Source organism: Natator depressus, chromosome 6 (assembly GCF_965152275.1).
Source record: "Natator depressus isolate rNatDep1 chromosome 6, rNatDep2.hap1, whole genome shotgun sequence".
NCBI classification, from domain to species: domain Eukaryota; kingdom Metazoa; phylum Chordata; order Testudines; family Cheloniidae; genus Natator; species Natator depressus.
Window position 1 is genome coordinate 121,675,869 of NC_134239.1, and position 14,590 is coordinate 121,690,458.

A 14,590-nucleotide genomic window follows, 5' to 3' on the forward strand; every position below is an offset into this window, starting at 1 on the left:
GGCCTTTTCCTTCCACGGGGAGGATGGACGAGAACACCACTTGCGCCTCAAACTCCTTCTTCCCAGAGCCACGTAGTCCGCAGTGATCTGCTCAAGGTCATTCTTGGCAGTATCATTGGTGCCCACGTGGAGAAGCAGGAAGGGGTAGCGATCTGAGGGCTTGATGATTCTCGGCAGTCTCTCCGTCACATCGTGAATCCTAGCTCCTGGCAAGCAGTAGACTTCTCGGTTTTCCCGGTCGGGGCGGCGGACCGTATCCCCTGCCTGTGCCTGCCCCTAGGTGTAGGGGGTAACATCACTCCCTCAAACACACAAAGCCACTACATACACACTTGCTTTCTGCTCGTTTTGCGTTGGTTTTGTTCTATGGCTTATGGCATTACATCCTCTTTTCCCTGCTTCACTTGTGACAGGCATTCCTTCACCTTCTCATGCTGGGACTCGGCCAGCCACGCCATTTCCCCCTTATTTGAGATAAAGAATTGAATTTGTGTGCACACAACTGAAGAGGAACTGGATCTGCACCAGACAACTGGCATATCCAGCTTTTGTGAAACTGCGGCCCGCTAGCGAGAGATGGGAACAGCAGAGCAGGAAGGAAATGAATTACCCCATCTAAACCTGTCTGAGTTCACCAGAGTTCACCAGTCAATTAGGGATTTAATCAGCTGAGGGCATCACGGATTCCTCTCTCTTAGCGATGGGCTGGCACTCAGCTCTCATTTCTTAGGAGCTGGCTCTTCTTATAGACAAATGGCCAATGAGGCTATGTCTACACTGCAATTAAAAACCCACGGCTACCCCATGCCAGCTGACTCAAGCTCGCAGCATAGACATTCAGGCTGCAGCCTGAGTTCTGGGAACCTGCCACCTGACAGGGTCCTAGAGTCCGGGCTCCAGCCCAAGCCCACCCCAAACGGCTAGACTGCAATTAAAGGGACCTTTAGGTCGAGCCCCATACAGGCCAGCTATGGGTTTTTAATCACAGTGTAGACATACCCTGATTACCCCTCGGTGCTGCCCTAACCCTACTCCTATTGAAGTCAACAGTGAGCCCTCTTGCAAACCTTACCCCGGATAGCTAAACCCCTGTTTGTACAGTCAGGGAGGGAAGCTGAGCAACTAATCAGTGGCAAACCATCCTTCTGATGGATTTCCATCTCTCTTCCGATTTGGCTTTAACTGAAATCATTCACCAGGTAATTTCTTCACGCAGTCCCTGCACTGTAGGTGGTTCTATCACAATTCCTTGTGAACATTTCACACCCAAAACACTGAGTGAGGTGGGTGGGTTTGGGCTGTACACCCAGCTCATGCGGCATTGTCTCCATCCCAGGAATAGAAAACCATAACTTTTCGAATCAGGTTTCTGGTGACACTAAATTATCTGCTGGTCCCTTCTGGCCTTAAACTCTCGGAGTCTAGGAGAAACCTCAAGTTCAGACTTCACATTCCATCACCATCTCTAATAACTCACAAGGCATGCTGCATCCCCTGTAGCAACTGGGTCACACGAAGGTTCAGTCTGCTGCAGCCTTTGAGCTAACAGAGCAGGGTATTTTAGCTCAGGCAGTAGAGTTTCAGAGATGTAGCTGCAGAGGTCCCATGTTTCCTCTCAGCTCCTGAGGACCCAGTCAGGGCACAGCCTTACAGGGGCTTAAAAATGGGCTTCCATGACTATGGAAGTGAACTGGAATCAGTCAAGCGTAGTGAAAGAATTCAGGTTTTTGTTCAAATGAGTATTCACGGGACTATTGCTGAGGTATTTTCCCCAACTACAGTAGTTTCAACATATAGACTAGAGCTGGGCAGAAAATAAGGGTTTTTTCCCCGAGTAAAATTTTGCTGATGAAAAAAATCAAAAAGTTTTCCATGAGAAATGTTGCTGTTTCATCAAAAACAAAAAACAACCTGCCTCTCCCCAAAGCACTACGATTTTATGGCCAAAATTTTTCGGTATCCAGGCAAAAAGTATTCATCAGAAACTTTGTTTTCTGCAGAAAGCAAATTTGTGAAAAATTTAGTTTTTGTCAACAACTTTTTATCTGAAGATAGTTTGGATGGCAAATGTTTGAGCAGCTCAATTCTCAGATATGCTGTCGCTCAACCAGCAGTTGTTGGGCCTAAGGCATTTTTGAAAATGGGATTTAGGCACTGAAGTCTCTTAGGCGCATCAGAAAAGTTTACCTGGTACGATCACAATGCAGTCTTCATGCCTTGAGGTCCATCTATACAGCCAGAACGTGTTCCCTGACTATCAAAGTTGTGCTAACCCTGAAACCACCTTTTCAGCAGCTCTAAAAAGCAGTCTCCCCATTTAGTCTGTTTGTTAAATTCATTTGTTTCTTAAATTCATTTTGTAACATCTTGAAAAATACTGGGAAGGATTCCAGCCAACTGCTGCGGCTTCAGTCGCTCTTTGATGGGGCTTCTGAAATTAAAATGACTATGAAAATAATTATATCATCTCTGGCCGATTTCTGTTTGACCTCTTTGTAGCGTATTAAATGCCTTGTGTAATCCAATTAATAAAATTGATATGGAACTTGAAACAGCAAGAGGTCACTAGCATCAAGAATCTAGGACCGGTATTTAAATCTCAACCCTCCACTGAGATTCATGGGGGCAATTCACACCTCCCAGAGCTGCAGCTGCCTGAAGACTTGAGAACACCCCAGTGTCACATTGTGTTTGGAAGAATATCTTTGCAAACACAAGGGCTGAAAACTGTTGTTTAAACCACTGTACAGTCTGCAGGAACTGGGGATGACCAGAGAAGTGTGGTAGTAGAAACACTGACCAGTACTGCCTCACTTAGCCCAGGACTATGGCATCAATCCACTCTCTTCATTTTCAGCTCAATTTGTTTGCTTTAGAGCAGTGGTTCTAAAACTTATTTGATTGCGCGCCCACACCCTGCTGTGTGTCTGTAATAGGTTACGCCCCTCCCACCTGCCACACAAGTACATATATGATATATGCGGTGGCAGTCCTTCACGTGAACCAGTTTCGGCTTCTTTGCTTTTCACTTGAGTTGGTTTTTTTCCTGTTGCATGAACGAACCAGTGATCCACTGTCCTAAAAGCAAAAGCAAAACTGGAATTGTGGTCCATGCTTACAAGTAAATGTGCACACCGTGTTGTAGCAAATGGATTAACATATAGATGGCAAGGACTTTGTATGGAAGATTACCAGCAATCCGCCAAAATTCACAGCACTACTTAGAGTCAAATGCACTGCGCCATCGTAGGACCTGACATGTCAGGAGGAATCCGCTTTGCTAGTTATTCATTGCTGTGGGTAAAATGTGCGCAGTGTTTTTCCCCCCTAAAGCTTCTCACGCCCCGAAAAGACATTCCGCACCCCCCACGGGGGCCCACCCCCAGTTTGTGAACCACTGCTTAGACACACATGCCTTTCAATAAAATTGTCATCAGGCAGGTACATAGTCTGAAATATAGAAGGGAAAGGGCCTATTTGTTGTGTGTACGTACAGCACCCAGGGCTGTCCCTAGGGGGGTGCGGGGCCTAGGACATAGGCGCCAAGTTTCTATCTGCCCGGGGTGCTCCCCCCGGCCCCACCCACGCCCACTCCACCCCTTCCCCAAAGGCCACACCCCCACTCCGCCTGTTCCCCGCTCAGTTCCACCCCCTCCCCCCAGCGCCTCCAGACGAAATAGCTGATCGGTGGTAGGCGCTGGGAGGGAGGGGGAGGTGCTGATCCGTGGGGCCCACCAGTGTGCAGGAGGCGCTGGGGGGAGGGGTTGGTAGGGGGTCTCAGCCTCACCCCCCCACCCCGCCTCCCACCTCACCTCCCTGCCCGCCTCCTTCGGAAGCGTGGGGCCCGGGGCAGTCGCCCTGATTGGCCGTACCCTAGGGACGGCTCTGACAGCACCTAGCACAATAGGGTCCTGGTCCATGACTGCCGCTCTTGGAGGTGCTACCGCAGTACAAATAATAACTAAACCACTAATTTCTCATTCTCCTCAGTCAGACTTCTAGGAGTTGTTTCTTAAAGCTAAATAGAGCTGGCGTAATTGCCCTGGATTCAATGAAGCTGCACTGATGTGCACCAGCTGAAAATCTGTCCCGTGAACTATTTCATGACGTGTGTTCTTCATTTAATAATTCGAATGTTATATATTCTAGGTTTACAAAGGCATTCAAATGCACACACATCATCTATATTTAGTTCCTAGCTGGTTTCCATTTGGCATCATTAAGCTTTTGTCAATAACACGAGCCCTTAGTAGAAATTCCCAGCGTGATTTGCTGGTGACAAGTGCAGTATCTCCATAGCATCATCAGTTTCAAAGAGCTTGAACTGACCTATCATGGAATCACGTTACTTGAACCTTTAACAATTCTACAGTTGGTTGGAAAACAGAAATTCTGATATTTTTCTCCCCGCTTGGAACAAAAATGTTGAAATATCCAAAGCGTTCATTGAATGAAAAAATTCCAAACATTTTGGCTTTGGAAATGTCAAAACAAAAATGTCACTAAGTTGAAATGTTGATTCAAAAGAAAAACGTTTTGAATTTTCCCATAGGAATTTATCAAATTTGGACATTTCCCCACAAAAATGTTGAATTCCATGAAACTGTATTTTGTCAGGAAAAAAAAAAAAAAGGGTGGCTCGAAAATTTCAACCAGCTCTACACTGTACGACGAGTGCGTAAGCAGCACAAATACGGCCTGTCTGCAGAGCTCACACGTTTTACCCCCTGCGACCTGCCTAAGCGCAATGACAAGTGTCCTCCTTAAGATTTCATCTTTTCGTCAGTTCATGAATCTGTTAAAGCTAATGGCAAGACACCAAAATAAACAGGAAACAAATGCAATGGAGGACTAAGTAATTATGACAGTCTTAGGCCTGTATGCATCAAAGCACTGAAACACATGCTGAAGTTCCACTCAATTCAACTAAGCTGCATTGGGAAATTGCCTAACTCCCACTGATTTTTTTTTTTTTTTACAGTGCCAATATTTGTAATAAAAAATAAAGTTGAAGCGCACACAAGAAGATAAAAGCCATGCCTCTCACTCAGATACCATGGTGAGGGGCACAATATAAAAACCCAGGTAGAGAGAGATCCATCCATCCATGACAGGTTTCAGAGTAACAGCCGTGTTAGTCTGTATTCGCAAAAAGAAAAGGAGTCCTTATGGCACCTTAGAGACTAACCAATTTATTTGAGCATAAGCTTTCGTGAGCTACAGCTCACTTCATTCCTTTCCATCCATCCATGGTATTTCTAGAGCTCCAAACCCTGTAATATCGAGGTGCTGTGTCTTGGCAGCTAGAGGTGGACACACCAGAGACCTTCAGATCATGAAGGTCTCCGGGAGGGGTAGAGCCATTGCAAACAGGGATTTGTTAAATGAAGAGAACCCTTCACTGGACATTTCTTTCCATAGGGTTTGTCTACACTGGCGCTTCGTCGGCAACACTTTTGTCATTCAAGGGTGTTAAAAAAAAAAAAAAAAACCACACGCGCACACACACACACACACGAATGACAAAAACGTCACCGACGAAAAGCGCCAGTGTGAACAGCACTTTGTCGGCAGGAGCACTCACCTGCCGACAAAGCTGCTGCCGCTCGTGGGGGGTGGAAGTTTTTTGTTGGCAGGGGAGCTCTCTCCTGCCGACAGACAGCAGCTACACGGCTGTAGGGGCACAGGTGTGTCTCTAAAAGCCTCGTAGTGTAGCCGTTACCTTCCTGAATCCTGAAGTCCAACAGCAGCGACTGTTTTACCTCAGCTAATACTTGGCCACACACTGCTCCACCTGCATGGTTGACGGAGAAGCGCGCAGGCGAGCTGTTGAGCAGGGGAAGCTTATTTCTCCCCTAGGTCTAATCATGCATCCAACATTTTGGATGCGAGTTTTGCCATTGGCTTCCCTGGACGCAGGATTGGACCCTCCTGGAGATTAAAGGAAGCAGGTCTGCCAGCTTGTCTGGCAAATGTGGTGTTTCCAACCTTGCTCTGAGATTGCTTCCCCCCATCCCGACTGGATCATGCAGGAAGGCACAGTCAGAATGAAGGCAGAGTTAGAACATCTGGATTACACTTGTCTGGGGATGGGAGGACATTTTTCAAGTACAGAAGGCAATTCCTGTAAATTTTGCAATCCTTGCCCTCTGGAGGCTCCTGGCTGTCTGGATCCCTTCAGATCCATGTACTCAAAACCCCAGCTGCTACTAATCCAACACTTAATGCCCTTCCTCCCACTTCCCTCTCAATGGACAGCACAACCCCTATCCACTCCACAATGAGCTTCCTCAACCAAGGAACACTAGACCAGGAGTGATGCTCCTAACCTGGCCAAAGGACAGCACAAAGCATTGCCTCCTTCCACAATGTTCTCAGTCTCTGCTGGCCTGAGGAGTGAGAAGTCAAACCCAAGTCACCACACAGAGCGCTACCCTGCAGCCCGGCCTGTTAGCCATTGGTGAAAATTGGCAGAGCAAAGCTGCGATCAGAGCCAGATCACCGTGCATATGGAATAAACAAACTACCGAACAATGAGGGGGCACTGGAGTTTAACCCTTCGCACTGCATATGATCCAAGCACCATGTTGTAGTCATTGATTAATAAACCTCAAAACAATCCAGGGAGATATAGGTGTTGATATAGAGCTAGCTGGAAAATGGGAACCCCCTCAGAACATTGCAATGAAAATAGAAAAAATAAGTTTTTTCTCCAAACGTGGAAAGCTCATGCTTGGTGCGAAAGTGTTAGTTGAAAAGCCGATTTTCCATCAAACAGAAAGTTTCTGCCAGCCATAGGTAAATATTATCCCCATTACACAGATGGGGAAACAGACAGAAAGGGGAAATACTTGCCTATGTCTAGGTCAGCAGCATTCGAACTCACATCCTCTTTTCTCTCATGCTTGTGGCACTTTCCTTCAGACTTCTCTCTCGTTTAGCTTTATGGCTTATATTGCGTTTACATCATAGGGCAGCTGTATCATTTCAATACAAAGCCACCAGCTATATCACGTTCTTACTATTACTCTTTTATGTACTGGGGCTGCGAGCGCCAACAGAGATCAAGGTCCTATTGTGCTAGGCACCACAAGAGACAGTCCCTGCTCTGAAGAGTTTACAACCCAAATAGACAAGACAGACAAATGGTAAGAGGGAACAGAGGAGTGAGTTGCGCACGATCACACAGCAGGTCAGTGGGGGAGCAAGGAGCAGAACGCGGGTCTGTATTTGTCAAGAGAGATGAGATTCAGAAGCAGGTTGGGATCCTGGCAGATTTAATTAAATAGTCGTCGCTCACAAAGCGCCAGCAGATTTCAGTTTGCCTCTGATTAACTCAGCCCAGCACCCCACCCTCTGGATTCCCTTGTTAGAAAAAATGTAACCATTTGATCCTTTCCCTTTCTGCTTAGTGGAGGGGTGTGGTTGGAGGGGGGCATAAGGGAGAGGAGGGGGGAAATGAGCTACAGAGCTAGCTCAGAGGTGGCAGATGTTATTTGTAGCTTTGACCATCCAGCTGAGCTGGATCTGTAACTTTAGTTTTGTAATTTGGCCCAAATCCTTCTCCAGTCTCAGAGCATGAACCCTTCCCACTGCCCCACCATGCACACACCTGGCTGGGCTGCTGCTCGGCAGCCCTTAAACCTCAGGAGCTAAGTAATCTCTCTGCTGCTCATGTCACACCCGGGTGGGATGATGATCATAAGGGGGAGCAGCACACGAGGGCATCCCAGGGCCTGCAATTCCCCCAGCAATCCCGCTTGTGAGTCGCTATACAAGGAGACCCGTTAGCAGAGCTGCGCTCCTTGCCCAAACTCTGCAACAGGCTCTTCACATCCCCTCGCACAGACGTTCTTATTGGCACGAGGGACCTTCACAGCTCTGGAGCAGAGGGCTGGGTTTGGCCTTCAGTGCCAAGTGCTCTGGTGAAAGGACAGCCATGGCCAGCCCACGTGCTCAGGTTTCCAGCTGCCTGCTCCTGTCGACCCGCTGCACCCCCCGAGAAGAACAGAGGCTAATACAAGGGGCACTTTAAACAACTTGCCTTCAGAACGAAGTTGGGTGCTGCCCCATCTCATTGCAAGAAGAACTATTAGCCCTGGCGCCCTAGCGAAATTCCCATTGGATAATTGCATCTTACCTATCTCCCCCCGGACTCGCAATCCGACACAGCGTTTACTCTTAGCTCTTACGCAGCTGCCAAGGTATACTCCAGGGGCAGCTGCGTGTCTCTAGAGGGCAATTTTTGCCTGGAGATTGCAAATTCTCTCACATTTGCTTCAGAGGAAAGGGGAACGGCGGGGGGGGGGTGGGGCAAGAGAGGAAGATGCATGTGCTGTCAGAGGTATTAGGACATAATCTGGGTTGGTCAGTCGGCACTTCTCCCACAGTGAGGGATCCCAGTGCTATACCCATAACATGAAACACGATGGTAAAAACAGATGGCAACATACCGTAGAGGTGACTTCCCCACCCCACTCTGAGTTCCATCCAGCCCAGGGCTGGTGTCTAGATCACACTGAGTGCGGCTGCACCCTGTGCTTTCCCCAGAGGAAGGTGCCGCTCCTGCCCCAAACATTTGTTCACCCCACCTCCACTTTTGAAGTTTCCTCCCTTCCCTTTAAAGGGCTGTAGATTTACAGCCACTGGGGGATTTCATGCTGTGAAGCAAAGACAACTAGAAAAGAGCCATTGTCATAAGGGCAATTTCACACCAAATGAAGTGATCGTTGGTCAGCTGGAGGGCAGGGCTGGGGGACACCAGCTGTTTGCTGCACCATCATTGAACAGCTGCATTCCTGCTACCCTAAAGAATTGCCGTTCGTTTCACCCCATGAACTAAGGACAACGTGCTTCTATAGATTATCTTCCCTCAATGCTGAGCAGTACATAGTAGCAACCCCACCTAGCACTGGTGTCCAGGCCACCCATTAGTCAAATAGCACCCTGGGGAAGCCAGAATTTGCACCGTCCCAAAGTAAGGAGGTGGGAACACACACCTATTGCACACCGCTAGCGTGACTCACCTTTTTTGGAAGCTTGAAGAGTTGTCCAGGTTGCCTGCCTGTGTACAAAATGCATATTCTCAGCTTGACCAATGACACACATCACACATGGGTACCACAATGCTGACACTGGCTGTGCCAGTGTGACATCACTGCAGGTCTGTTTACTAGGCTTACTTCTGCTGTCTGCTTCCCCATCTTGGACCTGACCTTGCCATCGGGGTATCTGGGGCGGGTGAGGAATGCAGGATTAGAGCCTCACATCACACTTATCTACCGTGGAAACCTCTTCATGATATCGCTCTAAAATACTTAGCATGCAGGGGATAGTCTCTCCTCCTAAAGAACTTCAGCACTCTTCAAGATTACAATGCCACAAAAACATGACACAAAGTGCATATAAATAAGAGAGAACCGGATCTGTGGAGATTGAGAACAACAAAAGCAATGCGACAGGTTTCAGAGTAGCAGCCGTGTTAGTCTGTATTCGCAAAAAGAACAGGAGGACTTGTGGCACCTTAGAGACTAACCAATTTATTTGAGCATAAGCTTTCATGATCATCAGCTTTCCTTCCACCAGAGCACCAGGGAGAGCTGTGGTTTAACGCCACTCAATTCTGGAGAGAGGGGTTCAATGGTGGGACTTCAGTTTGAGAGGAACCAACATCTTATATTAGCACAGCGATACCCTTAGGGGATTTCAAGTAATCGTTGTTCTCAACGCACTGTAGAAACTATGTGCAGAGAGAAATTGCATCACTGTTGAAATGCAGCCACCTACCAGGTGAAATACTACAGCTGTATAACTCGATGGCAGGAACGAGAGTTTACGACCGGAAGTGAAGAATACTATTTGCAAATCAAGATGGGGGATGCAAGGAGCAGGAAGACTATAATTGCCCACACTGAGATTTGGGCAGGACAGTACTAAGCACTGAGCACAACCGTCTCTGTCCCTCTAAGTGAGTTAGGTAGCAAGATGGATGAGGCAATAGCTTTTACTGGACCAACTTCTGTTGGTGAAACGAGCTGCTGAGCTCTACAGAGCTGTTCTTCAGATCAGTATTGTTAATCACATTCCATTATACAGCCAAGAGTGAATTCACATTGCATTTGCAAACAAGCTCATTTCCATCTGAAATTTCTCACATATGCTCTCTAGGCAGAAAGGAACTTTGTATAAGCGTGAGATTAATTGGAGGGTTTTTTTAAAATATTCAATTTTGGAAAAAAGTGTTCTCTTAAGAAGTGTGACGTTTTGTAAACCCCCTCTCAAAATGTTAAGTCTGGACTGGAAGACTTTTCGAAATAGTAAGCAACACAGTGTATGCATCTTCCTGCACGTAAGCACATCAGTCTCCTCTCTACTGAAAACAGCAGCTGTGGTGCTGTTTTATACCAAATGAAACTTGAGCATAAAGCATTCACCTCTGCACCAGTACCGCTTCGATTTTATTAAAAAAAAATAAAATCAAACAACCTTACGATGCCTCAGAATTTGAATTAAGAGCCATATAATTTTCACCCCCCCCCCCCAAAGTTACCCACATGGTGAAGTATGCTTCCATCAGAGGCCGTCAGTGTGGTCCTAAAAATGCACAGCAGGATCTGCAAGACAACTAAGTATCCAATTCACATGCAACTCTTGAGAGGCCTGCAGTAGCAGATGTTTTCTGTTAGTTTTATTTTGCCCTAGAGCTTTCCTTTTCTCCTTCCCCACCTCAGTCCTGGCTCCGAGTATCACCTCTCCCTGCTTCCTCCTCCGCAGCACAGAACAAAAAAATTCCTCCTCACCCAGTACCAGGATTGTAAACAGACTGACAACACCACAACTCCTCCATCAATCAGGCCCAGCAGAGCTATTTTTCACCTCTTGTGGATTCCTTTCTCCTGCAGTTTTAAGGCAAGTAGTGCTAATATTGGTTTGAGCTACTGACTGATCAGGCTTGGGCTGCTAATGTTTAATGTATGTTGCAGAGTTATATTTTTCAAGACACTTTATAATTAGAGGTCCCAATTCAGGAAAGTATCATTATTTGGACCAGCAATTAAGCATGTACTTAACTTTAGGCCTGTGCTTAAATTCCACTCAAGTCAATCAGACTTACACACATGTGTAACTTTGAACATATACCTACGTGTTATCCTGAAAACTACTAGAGCTAAGCATGTGCCTAAGTGCTTTCCTGAATCCTGGCCTACGAAGCCCCAAACTTTTTGAAGGCCACTATCCTTCCTATTCTTATACACATAAGTAACTTTAAGCACACAAGTATGTGACTATGCATGTACTTAAGGTTACTCACATGCAGAAATATCTGCAAGATCAGGGCTTAAGAAGAAAAGTCACAGGGCAGATCAGGCCTGGCTATGGAGAAGAAAAATGCCTAGGAGTGGGTTTTTAAGGAAGCATTTGAAAGAGGAAAGTACAAATGAAGCAGCTACCTACACATGACTAGTTTAAAGGCAGAAGACTGAGAAAGCTATTTTCCCACGTGTACTGGTGTTAGCCATAATTTACAGATGGAGCCATTTATATATAGATAATCTAAATTTCTGCATAATGACAGGTTTCAGAGTAACAGCCGTGTTAGTCTGTATTCGCAAAAAGAAAAGGAGGACTTGTGGCACCTTAGAGACTAACCAATGAAGTGAGCTGTAGCTCACGAAAACTCATGCTCAAATAAATTGGTTAGTCTCTAAGGTGCCACAAGTCCTCCTTTTCTTTTTTCTAAATTTCTGGTTTTCCTAGAGGATCAGACTCCCTGGAAAATTATTTAAAATAATTCTCCATTAAAAAAACCTAGTAGAAAACATCATACTGCCATGCTGAGAAAAAGCTGCAGGTTTTCTTATTTCCCCTTTCCATGCTTGTGCCAATATTGTCTTTAACACCCTCACTCCCCCTCAAACACAAACAAAAAACACACACAGACAACCATTCTTAGGACATTTTTTTAAAAAATGAAGCTTATGTATTCTGTTTGTGCATACAAAAAAAGGACAAATACAGAGATGCAAACAAAACATCGAAGTTGCCATTAAGGGAATTAACTTTAAAAGTCACAAAGCATGTTATTCCTGGAAATTGCTTTTATTTAGCAATGATGTTAACACCACAAGAAGGCAGCTGGCATTGAAAGCACAAGAAAAGATCAATTTAAAACAAGGGGGAAAAAGAAGATTAACAAATTTTAGAGCATTCACACGGAATACACCCCATTAACTTGTCTGCACAGAAGTTCTCAGCCAGGGTGTTTTGGTTTCTTATGTTGACTTTAGTATCTTTTTTTTGCAACGAAAAGTTACATTCCACTGACAACCTGGAGGAAGAAATAATTAAAGGACTCAAAGTCAATATTGAGATAACATTTTAATAGTTTTGAAGTTTTTCCTGTAAAATGGCTTGTACTTCCACAGGTACAACAGTGAAGAAATAATTTTTGAATCCATTTCACATGGCATATAAAAGATTGGTTTTACAAATATATCCTGAAAATTTAATAACTGGTAACACTGTATAAGGTAAACATAGCCACTTCCCCTTGATACTGGGCTTGCTGTTCAAATGAGAGACTCTTCCTACAGCTGTGTTACAAGACAAGGGCCCGTGTAAGGATACCTATTTAGTAATGTGTCTGATGAAAGTGGAACAATGCACATCTTTATCCATCAGTTACCCATGATGCAAAGGAACACAAGGTACTTGGTGAAGGTTAACTGCCCATCTGGAAAGTATAAATATGCCCCATTAAAAATAAAGTGATTTGAGAGCTATTGCTTTCTTCAAAGTAACTTCTGTTTGATGTCCCAGCAATTTATACTTTTGCTCTGCTGCTAGCAAAAACAAAGATGGCATGTCTTTCTCTAACTAGCGCTAAAAGTATACACCCCAGCCTGCATCTATAGGAACAAAAGGCCAGATACTGTGGTCTTTTCAAGAACAAAACTAATGCTGAAGTCTATGCGAATTTGCTTGCATAAGGACTACAGAATCTGGGTAGGAGTTTTGTTTGTGTAAGGAAGACAGAAATTGATCCTGAATGAATACGGTTATCCTTCACTTTTCCTAGCACCAGCTTTGGGGACTACTTACAATGCAAACCATTATAAATTGGAATTAAAAATAAATCGCCAAAAGAGAGAAGTCCATGCCCCTCTTTGCTTCTTCGAGATCAAGCAATCCTGAAAGGGTTTGTTTTTTTAAAAACCACCCCTCCACAAAACACACACATTTTCTTGCACTGTCTACCCTATAACTATATAAATGGAGAAGAGGAATTAAAATACCAACAAGAAGCTGTAAACTGAGCATCAGAGAGGAAGAGATTTTTAGCCAGAATATTTCAAACTATTTGGCTTTTTTAACGTCTCTAACTCAAGTGGCTAACAACGACTTTCTTTCCCTTAAGTGTTTTAGGTTCAACACCTCTGTACTTCAATTAATGGGTGAGAGCTCCCACCTGGCATCTGAGTCATTCACAAAACTGGGGAAGACCTGACCTTGCTCATATGGAGTAAATCCTCTCAATCTTTTGTAATGATCAGAGAATCAAAAAGGGGCACAAATCTTGTTTTAAAATGCCATTTGCAGCTCTTGCCTTTAATAGAAGTCAGAGACACAGCAAAGCAGTTCTGTACCAGAGACAGCTTTGTTACCAAGCCGGAATGCATTTCAGTGCCTTCCATTGGCAATGATGATGGCCAGATGAAGAATTCTTTTTGGTTGCTCTTCTGCACTAGAATTTAATGTCAAGGCTTATCAACATCGGAGATAAAAATGGATTTCTCTTTTAGGGCTCTATTTTGAGGGAAGTTCCATTTCCCATAATATGCTTAAGCCTTTAAAAAACAGTGGGCAAGGAATTAACTTAGCCACTGCGGCAGCCCCAAACAGAGAGCTATCAAAGCTCAAACCAGTAGTCATGTTTTGGCTGTGTCTGTGTGTGTAAATATATAAAATAATTCTATAAAGACACTATGTAGTCTCTCAAAAATAGTGAGTTATTTAAGTATGAAGATTAGGCAGCATCCCATTCCCACTCCCACCCCCTCTGCTTTCTGGCCATATTCTAAAACAGGATTCTCAAATTCCAGAGTCAATAATAAAGAGTACAAAAAATCCCTCCCCCAACCCATAAAGCAGCAACAAAAGTGGCAAGGTTTTTTTTCTTAATGAAGTGAAATTAAACCTTTGTTGAACTTGTTTATAAAAAGGATTCTCTTCAGTTTTTGACTATGTAATAAATTTAACAAGTTTGGAAAATCAACCAAGAGATACATGAAAATCAAAACGGCTACAAACATGTTTATGTCCTGTTTTGCATCAGAATTGGTTTGCTGCTCTTAATAGAGCCAGTCTTTTCTTAATGGCTTTCTCCTTCTTTCCACCCATGTCCCAAAGCATTTCTTCTCTAACCATCTATGCCAGGCTACTCTGAGGCACAAAGGTACCATACTTCTTAATTAAATACTGAGTCATGATTAATATGAATTACTGTACTAAAAGATTTTGCTTAATTTGGACCACAATTCAAGAACAGACAACTTAATACTGAGTCTTCAGTGTAGACTTTAGCCCTCCT